General features: G+C 52.4%; 1 pseudogene; it reads right to left on the bottom strand.

The window, feature by feature from the left end:
- Window positions 1-1,130: 1,130 nt before the first annotated feature.
- LOC119976171 lies at window positions 1,131-7,119 on the bottom strand (annotated as a pseudogene).
- Between the last annotated feature and the right edge of the window lie 2,791 nt (window positions 7,120-9,910).

The following is a 9,910-nucleotide window of genomic DNA, read 5'->3' as shown; positions in this document are numbered from 1 at the left end:
AGGTTTAGAGGAGATGTGCGAGGGAGGTTTTTTACACAGAGGATATAGTGGGTGCCTGGAACTCGCTGCCGGAGGAGGTGGTGGAAGCAGGGACGATAGTGACGTTTAAGGGGCATCTTGACAAATACATGAATAGGATGGGAATAGAGGGATACGGACCCCGGAAGTGTGGAAGGTTTTCGGTTCGACAGGCATCCTGGTCAGCACTGGCTTTGAGGGCTGAAGGGCCTGTTCCTGTGCTTTGTTCTTTGTAGCTCTCCTCCGAAGTCTGATATTCCAGTGAGCTAGTTGGCAAAGGATATAACTGGAGCCGATATTTACAGACTTTTGTCGGAATTTATTCCCAGAATTACACATGCCAAACCCCAAAACCACAGTTCCTGTTGGTGCCTCTTTGTATCTCATTTGAAGAAGCGGAAAACAATGAAGTGCGTCATTTGAAAGTGGCAGGACTAACCCACTGTAACAACAACAAGCCAAAATTCTACTGGAAAGTGATGTGAAATTAAAATGACTTTCCCGGGGTGGGTGATGCACAATGAGCCAAGCCTGTGGCTAGGAATTCCTGGGCTCCCCCGAAGGGGGCTGAGGGGGAAACTGGATGGGACGCACGGGGACGTCCAGCACGTCACTGGCCTCGAAATCATCCCCGGGGCACTGCGCTGAGCGCCATCCTGTCCATCCCCTCACCCCACAGAGGGCAGCGGGCAACCCAGCCGGACCAGCCAGTCCTAGCCCCAGGATCGATGGCTCTGTGCTGCTTTGGCGATTCCGGATCAGAGGGTGACAATAGGTCCGCTTTGGGAACTGGGTCACACGGCGACGCGGGGAATATCTCCTTCCCCAGTACCAGTACCCCTGAGGCCAAGACCGAAACCTTGTGGGGTCTTTTTAATGGAACCCTCGAGCAGGGCCGCGGAGGGAGGGGGGGGGGGGGGGGGGGGGAGGGGGGATCAGCCCGAACCCAGGCGGCCCAGCCTCCAGTGCGTCCGAGTTGGCGACGAGTGACTGGATTATACTGAGTGGAGGCTCTTGATCACCCTCGGGCAGGGGGTCCTCACACATCCCTGGGAGGTGCAGGCGGGCCAGACAGATCCGTCTCAACCTCCCGAGGAATGGACAACCCACCGCTGACAGTGCGTGATAATGGGAGGGGGCAGGATCTGCGGAGGACAGCAACCCAACCCCTCCCCTGCCCTCACCTCTAAGAAACAGTCTTTATTGGGATGAAGGGATAAAACCCTCATCCTCCTGGATTGTTACTGTCCTGGGGACAGATTTTCAGGGGTTCTGGGTTTTTACCCCCATCAGTGATACCTGGACAGAAATAAGGATAGAGTTTCTCAGTGAATGTCCCAGTGAAAGTGTAGATATGGGACTTGTTATCTGAGTTATAAAAGGAAACCATCCCTCCCTCATAATCCAGACTCGAATCTTTCTCGGCTCCACACTCAGTTTTAAGCGTTTTGCTGGTTTCTCACCAGCCGAGTATTCATTCCCCTCTTTCAGTGTCACTGCCCAATGTCCGTCAGCGGGAATCAGGACAATGTCACCTTTCCTGTTGACGGACTCCTTGGCCACGCCCACATCCCAGTCAGTCTGGTTTCCCACCTCCACCTCCCAGGAATGTTTCCCTGATGTGAATCCCTCTGATCCCAGGACATTGACACAGGAATAAAATATCTCCGGATTGTTGGGAAGTGGCTCCCGTTTCCTGGTGTGTCGCACAGTGCTCAGTTCCTCAGACAGGAGAAGCTCAGGATGGGCTGTATTAGGGTCGAAGGTCACTGGAGCTGTGAACAGACGGACACAGATAAAATGTTAGTCATACGTGTTGTATGTTGCAGGGTAGTTCAGTCGATCCCCTCGCGGCATTCATCGTCTTCGGTTGTTTAACCATCAATTCTACGGGCACGTGCTTGTAGGATTAGAATAGCGGTTTTAATATACTCACAACAGAGCCAGCCTGTTCGCCGTTGAACTTTCGATGAACTGGTCGGTTGGCTCTGTGGCACGGATCTTTATACAGCAGCTCCAGGGGGAGGAGTTCTGGGCGGAGCCAAGGGGGGAGCCCAGTACAAACTCTCGAGTACTCCCAGAGCTACTCTCCCTGGTGGTCAGGTAGTGCAACTGCCCTTATAATATCGGTACGTATATACAATGGGAACAGAGTGATGTGTGTAATAACGTGTGAATCTCATTCACCACAAGCAGTTTGCCGGCTTCTGAGGTGAATGCAGTTTGTTTTGAATTCTGCTGTCTCCAAACCTTGGCCGTGATCAGAGGTGACGTTATTTTCAACTGAACAAGTTAACCACTTGCACGGAGGGGCTGTCTGGTTATTAAATGTCCCCCCCCCCAGAGCTGTCTCCAGAGTTAGGGGATAGGTGGGGCAGAAGGGCTCTGGATTCAAGAAGGGTTCCCTCAGAGGCCTCCTACATGTGGTCTCCGATCAACCGATGCTTACCCCTGGTAAGCGGAGGAATCCGAGGCTGGCGGGAGGAGGCTGAGGAGTCTCGGGCTAGTCAGAAAGAAGTAGTCCCCAATACCAGGATAGGCCCAGTGATGGTGTGGCCAGAGTGAGCAGGGTCTCTGTGTACAATGCTGTGCCCACTCACAAATACGGAAGGGAAGTGAGCTTTGCTGATTCTCGAAGGCAGCATGATTCAGCAAGGACACAGCGTACCTGACAATGTCGGAGCTTTGGCCCAGATGTAGTGTGGCTGATCATCAGGATCAGCACATGGCGGATGAGCACAGCGTCCAGGCTGGCTGTGCTGATACTCAGCTGTAGCTTTTAAACCCACCCTAACAACCACCCTGTTAAAAAGCAAAAACACACATGGCGCGAATCTGACTGTAAAGACATCGAGTGCTCCCATTGTATTATGGCAGTCAATTGGACCATTACGCCCTGAGCTGACAGTTCTGTAACACGGGGGGATTCCCACTTTCAGCCCACATTCTACAGTGAAAAATCCCTCCCCATGCCTGGGAGTGCAAGAAGGAACAGGATCTAGTGCCAGAATAGCCAGATTGACTTTATCGCCCAGTGTAAGAAAGTTAAACAGAATGGATGACCCTAAACTCACAGCTCATCTCAACTACCCGGGAGAATCCCCATACTTGTACCGTACAGGGTGTTTGGCAAACTGGGGGAGGATTCAGGGCACGAATCCACCCTGAGGGGTGAGATATTCATGTTGACGGCTCTAATATTGTGGAAAAGGAGATTCTGGATGAATGATCCACAATACTATGTGTGTCCAGCAGGTGGAGCTGGTCACTGTCTGATCTGACAATTCTGTATTTTAGCTCACACCCACCTGTATTAATCACCGTCAGCATCTTTTTCCACACTCTGTACTGCAGTGAGCCAATGTACTTCCCCACATTTATTAAAGGGTAAACCTTCTGTGGCTCTGGGAGAGTTCGCTTCAGTCTGAAACAGGAGGTAAAGGTCAGTGTTGGATCATTCCAGGCTGGCCGAGATATATGTTAGAAATTAAAATCAAATCAAGGGGGGGGGGTCAATTTGACCTTTTCTGTAAATCCGGAAATTTCTGTGGAACAAGAACAATTATTACTGTTTGTGTTTGGAGAACATTTGATCACAAAAAGTAAAGTAACAGACTGGATTCCACAGAAAAGTACATTTTAAATATAGAAAGTTATTGGACTGCTTCTTGCTGTCCTCACTGGACTGTGAGTTACTCCACAATATTACCAATGACTCGATCTTACTGCACAACACAACTCACAGAGAAACTAGTCGCTTAGCGGAATAGAATATGAATATTGTAACGAGAGCTATGTTACCGATGTACAATTCGTAAAGATTCAGTGACGTGTCTCCCTTTTCAACAAGGATTAATTAATTGGCTCAGATCTTCATTCTCTGGACAGTCATAGCCCAGAGGTACCCTGGAATATATACTGGGAGACCCCTTGGATTTCCCCACCTACTGATTGTGCAGCAATTATCCAGGAGGTTTAAACTTGCATTGGGTAATGCTGCATCTGTAACACTTTTATAAACTCTTGATTTTATTCAGAGACCCCGCTCTCACATTGACCTGGCCCATCTCCAACACTTCCCTTTCTTTCCTTGACCTCTCCGTCTCCATGTCCGATGCTAGACTGATCAACAATATTCATTACAAGCCCCCCGACTCCCAAAGCTACCTCGACTACAACGTCTCACACCCCATTTCCTGGAAGGAGGCCATCCCATTCTCCCGGTTACTCCGCCAAATCGCATTTGTTCTGATAATCCCACCTTCGCAAATCACTTCTGATTTGTCCACCTTTTTCCTTATCTTGCCCCGTCTCACACACACACACAGTGGTTGACAGGGCATTTAACCGTGTCCGACTCATCTCCCACAACGATGTCCTCGCCCCTTCCCCTACCTCCCAGAACCATGATAGGGTCCGTCTTTATCCTCCCCTTACACCACATCAGCCTCTACATTCACAGGATCAAGCTCCACTATTTTCCACCAGCTCCAGCACAATTTCACTTGCACCTCCTTCAATTTGATCGACTATAATCACTGCTTCCTTTGTTGAGTCGGTACAGATAGCCCCCATCCTGTTGCGTTGCATTTTCAACCCACCATCTTGCTCCTCTGCCCACACACTTGTCCTTGGCCTGCTGCGACATCTGAAGCGTCGCTCTTTACTTGGAAGGGCAGTGTCTCGTCCACTGCGTGCATCCCGGCCTTGGCTATGTCTGAGCGAATACGAGCGAAGGCCTGTTGTGCCTCGGCCGTGAGGGGAAATTGTGTGGACTGGATCAGTGGGCGGGCCTTGTCCGCGTATTGTGGGACCTACTGGGCGTAGTAAGAAAAGAACCCCAGGCAGCGTTTGAGGGCCTTGGGGCAGTGGGGAATTGGGAGCTCCATGAGGGGGCGCATGGGGTCGGGATCGGGCCCCAATAGTCCGTTTTGGACTACGTAGCCGAGGATGGCTAAGCGGTCTGTGCTGAACGCGCACTTCTACTTGTTATAAGTGAGGTTGAGGAGAGATGCGGTGTGGAGAAATTTAGCAAGGTTGGCGTCATGGTCCTGCTGGTCGTGGCCGCAGATGGTGACATTGTCTAAGTACGGAAACGTGGCCCGCAGTCCGCACCAGTCAACCATTCGGTCCATTACTCGCTGAAATACTGAGACCCCGTTAGTGACGCCGAAGGAAATCCTAAGAAATTGATACAGTCGACCGTCCGCCTCGAAGGCAGTGTAGGGACGGTCCGATTTGCGGATGGGGAGCTGGTGGTAGGCGGATTTCAGGTCAATTGTAGAGAAGACCCGGTACTGTGCAATCTGATTGACCATATCAGAAATGCGGGGGAGGGGTACGCGTCGAGCTGCGTGTACCGGTTGATGGTCTGGCTGTAGTCCATGACCATCCTGTGTTTCTCGCCAGTTTAAACCACCACCACTTGGGCTCCCCAGGGACTGTTGCTGGCCTCGATAATACCCTCCCGAAGCAGCCGCTGGACTTCGGACCTGATGAAGGTCCCGTCCTGGGTGCTGTACCGTCTGCTCCTGGTGAAATCTGCAGCCAGATTGGCAAAGAGGGAGGGAGGGTCAAACTTGAGGGTTGTGAGGCCACAAAACAGTGAGGGAGGTAGGGGTCCGCCGAATTTGAGGTTGAGGCTCTGGAGGTTACATTGGAAGTCCAGGCCCAGTAAAGGTGTCGCACAGAGGTTGGGGAGAACGTACAGGCGGAAACGGTTGAATGCAACACCCTGTACGGTGAGTTTGGCCTCGGGGGCAGCGGATGGCAGGGCCCATTGCGCGATCGGCTGAGGCGAGGGGGAGAGTTGGGGCGTGATAGCGGCAACTGCGCGGGACTGAGGCACCGCTGCAAAGTGGCCTTTCTTGCCACAGGATTTGCAGGTCGCGGTGCGGGCCGGGCAGCGCTGGCGGGGGTGCTTCTGCTGACTGCAGAAGTAGCAGCGGGGACCCCCAGGGTGGGTGGTGCAGAGAGTAGCGCAGGCGTACTGCGTGGGAGCGGCCCCAGTCGGGGGGGTCGGTTGCGGGGTCCACGAGGGTAGGATGGATGGGCCGCACGGCGGGCGGGGTAGGATTGCACATTACGGGAAGCGGCCGTCATTGAGAGCGCTAAATCTTTGTTGCCGCAATGTCGAGAGCAGCCTTTTCCAGCAGTCGTTGCCGGATGGGGCCCGTTGCAATACCCGTCACAAAGGCTTCCCGCGTAAGGAGATTCAAATGTTCCGTGGCCGAGACGGCCTGGCAGTCGCAGTCCCGTACGAGAAGGATAAGGGCCCGCCAGAAGTCCTCAATCGACTCACTCGGTTGCTGAACGCGAGTGGCGAGTACATGTCTCGCAAACAGAGTGTTCGTCGACTGAGCGTAATTCTCTTTGAGAAGTTCCATGTCCCGGGCGTAGTTAGGCACATCCTGAATCAGTGGGAACACGCTGGAGCTCAACCTTGAGTATAGGAGTTGTACCTTCTGAGCCTCCAATGGTGTAGGGTCCGCTGAGGTGATGTAGGCCTCAAAAACAGCCAGCCAGTGGTTAAAGTCTTTCCTGGCGAGCGGCGACTGCGGATCCAGCTGCAGGCGATCGGGCTTAATTCTGATGTCCATGGTGTTGGAAAATCTCACTGTAATAAATTGTGGCTCTAACAATTGCACACAAAGACTCAAATCGGTACAAGAGAGGCTTTATTACAGTGAGATGCTATTCCTTCAGCTGCAGCTGTAGAATGGCATCTCAGGGAAACTTATGAATATTTATACTGCTCCCTGTGGGCGGAGCTAGCCGGCAGGGGCTTACCGGAAAACCTGTAATACAGGTACTGTCTTACATCCCCTAATGCAAGCACACACATATATATACAGTGGTAGATCACCACACCATTAAAAACTTGATGTTATCCTGTTCCCTCAGCTCTTGTTCAATATCCTGAACAGTGACTGAAAGCGATGAGATTTCCTCCGTTATCTTCTCAATCCTCTCCTTCATCTCCTGACTCTTTTTCTCTTTCTCCAGTTTCAGATCTTCCAACTCAATCCTCCCTTCCTGACGGAGAAACTGGTGGAAGTTTTTCAAATTGGGCTTTAATCTGTTTCTCTGTCTTTACACTTTGGTCCTTTGGGGAATATCAGTGAGATTGAAAATTAAATGAGGATTTGTAAAAGGCTGTTGAGCCTGAACAGTTCTGTTCAGATCGGAATATTCCGGAAAAAAACATTCCCAATCCGGTTAGTTCCTAATCCAGAACAAATGAGTTAAACATAAAACTTATTTTATACAAAGAAAATAATTATCTAACGCCGTTTGTTCTCGTTATTAGATTAGAGGTAATAGATTCCCACGTGATCATTTATTCAGAAGGGGAAGCTCTAACTGGGGATCGAATTGCTGAAGTTCCCATTGGAGGTATTGATGATTATCGTCTACTTAACCCAAGTTTTGAATTCCATCTCAAATTAGAAACACCTTCTCTACATCTAGTCCCGGATTCTCTCCTACCCGGCGGGCGGTCCGTACTGGCGGCGAGGAATGGCGTGAACCACTCCGGCGTCGGGCCGGGCGGAATCCTCCGCACCTTCAGGGGCTCGACCGGCGGCGACGGGGTTAGCACCGCGCCGGCCGGCGCCGAAGGGCCTCCGCCGGCCAGATCGCGAGTTGGAGCAGGAGCGCCAGCGTGTGCTGGCGTGATCCCAGCCCAATGCGCCTCCCCCCCCCCCCCCGAGGGCTCCGCTGGCCGCCCGCTGAGCCAGGCCACACTGGTAAGGACCTTGTGTGATTTACGCGGGACCGGCCATTCTCCAGCCCGGCGGGTGGGGTCGAAGAATCCCGCCCCTAGACTGTCACAAGTAACTCTGGCGAGTGTCCTTCAGCCTTCTCTGGGGAAGGAAGCACAGCTTAAACGACAAAACATCGGAGCAGGAGTCGCCATCAAGTCTGCTCCGCTGCTCAATGTGGCCATGACTGCTCTGAAATGATATTCCTCAACTCCACTTATCCCCCCCCCCCCTCGATTCCTTCACTGATTAAAAATCTCAGCACTGAATATTCTGAGTGTCTCAGCCCCTACAGCTCTCTGCGGTAAAGAATTCCACAGACTCACTAACAGAGTACAGGCCCAATCTACTCAATCTCTCCTCATAATAAAATCCCTCCACAGCCGGGGTTCAACATCGTGAACCTTCTGAATTGCCTCCAATGCCAGTTCATCTTTCCTTCAATAAGGAGATCAAAACTGTTCACAGTATTCCAGGGTGTGGTCGACCTAGTGCCTTGTATAGTTTGACCAGAACTTCCCTGTTTTCTCCTCCGTTGCCTTTGAAAAAAGAGCAACAATCCATTTGCCTTCCCGATGACCTGTTGAACTTGCATCTTAGCTTTTTCTGATTTAGACACGAGGATCCCCACTCTCTCTGTGCTGCAGTTTCCCGCAGTCTTTCTCAATTTAAATAACATTCAGCTCCTTTATACTTCCTACCAAAGTGCATAACTTCCCATTTTCCGACATTATATTCCATCTGCCAGGGTTTTGCCCACTCACCGACCTGCCTCGGTCCCTCTGCAGTCATCCTCACCATTTGCACTTTGCAAACTCGGCAATAGTACATTCACTTCGCTTGTCCAAGTCAGTAATATGTACTGTGAAAAATTGTGGCCACAGAATGGTCCCTGTGGTACCCCACTGGCTACATGTTGCCATGCTGAAGATACCCCAACTCACTGGGTGCGATTCACCCACAAAATGACGCCGGGCGCGATCCGCTGGCCACACTGCGCCGGAAAAGCAGCTGACCGCGGCACGACGTGGCCGTTGAAAGTCGGGAGATCCCGCTCCCGGGATGTAGCCGGCTCGCAATGCCTCGCAAGATTCAACGCAGTCTCGCGGTACGTTGCAGCGTGAATCCCGCCCTCAATGGGCGGTGGGTCACCTTCTATCAAATCTGCATATTAGAGTGAGGCTGTGACCCTTACACTCCAGGCACCCACCAGCACCGCCCTTTCATGCGAAAGTGAGTTGCCCGCACAGGCCACCTGCTCTGACCCATCAAGCGTACGGCTCGCCATGTCCTCTTTGACCTCGCCGGAGAAGATAGCCCATGGGGGAAAGGACAAAGACAGGAGGCAAGGTGACAAAGATCCCAGTCCCCGCCCCCTGTGAGGAAAGGGTGCTGGAGATCGGACCGCCCCCACCACCCAACAGAACACCTGGGGGAGGAGAGCTCCGAAGAGAATTCGGCGATGCGTCACCCAGAACCTCCAGCAGCGCAGAGACACACACGTCGGTGGGCCACATTAGCCAGGGGCACAATCATGTGGCCACTTCACATCTGCTGATGTACATCAGTTGGAGGCAGGAGCATGCCTGGGAGGCAGCGGTTGAAGGTTTGCTGGGCGCTAGCCAGATGTCCAGACTCTGCACAAAGTGCTCCCCGAGCTGATGCAACCATGACCTTGAGGAGGAGGCGCCAGTGACATTCCAGCGACTGCAAGGCCCATTGGAGGAGTCCCAAAGCCTTCAGGTGCAGGGGGGGGGGTGGCGCTGGCATTGCGTGACACCCAGGCCAACACCTAGGTTGGTGGCCGCAATGTAAAGCCTGGAGAAGACGCCTGCCCCTTGAGTGGTGCTGTGCAAAGCATTACTCAGTCTGGGACGACCATGGCTGAGGGCCTCGACTTCATGGCCCAGTCAATGAGGCACGTGTCCTAGACACAGGTGGACATTGCCGAGGCATTCCCACGATTCACCTGGTGCGCCAGGGTCATCGCCGGGCACAGCGTGGAGGGAAACCCACTCTATCCTCGATGAGTTAATCAACCCTCTTTCCATGCTAATTTTCATCCCCTACTCCATGGGCTCTTCACTGATTAAGCAGCCTTTTAAAAAATCATTTCTGGGCTTCACTGG

This window comes from Scyliorhinus canicula, chromosome 13 (assembly GCF_902713615.1).
Source record: "Scyliorhinus canicula chromosome 13, sScyCan1.1, whole genome shotgun sequence".
Lineage (NCBI taxonomy): Eukaryota > Metazoa > Chordata > Chondrichthyes > Carcharhiniformes > Scyliorhinidae > Scyliorhinus > Scyliorhinus canicula.
The sequence above is the reverse complement of the archived record's forward strand: the minus strand, read 5'-3'. Positions and strand labels throughout refer to the sequence as shown.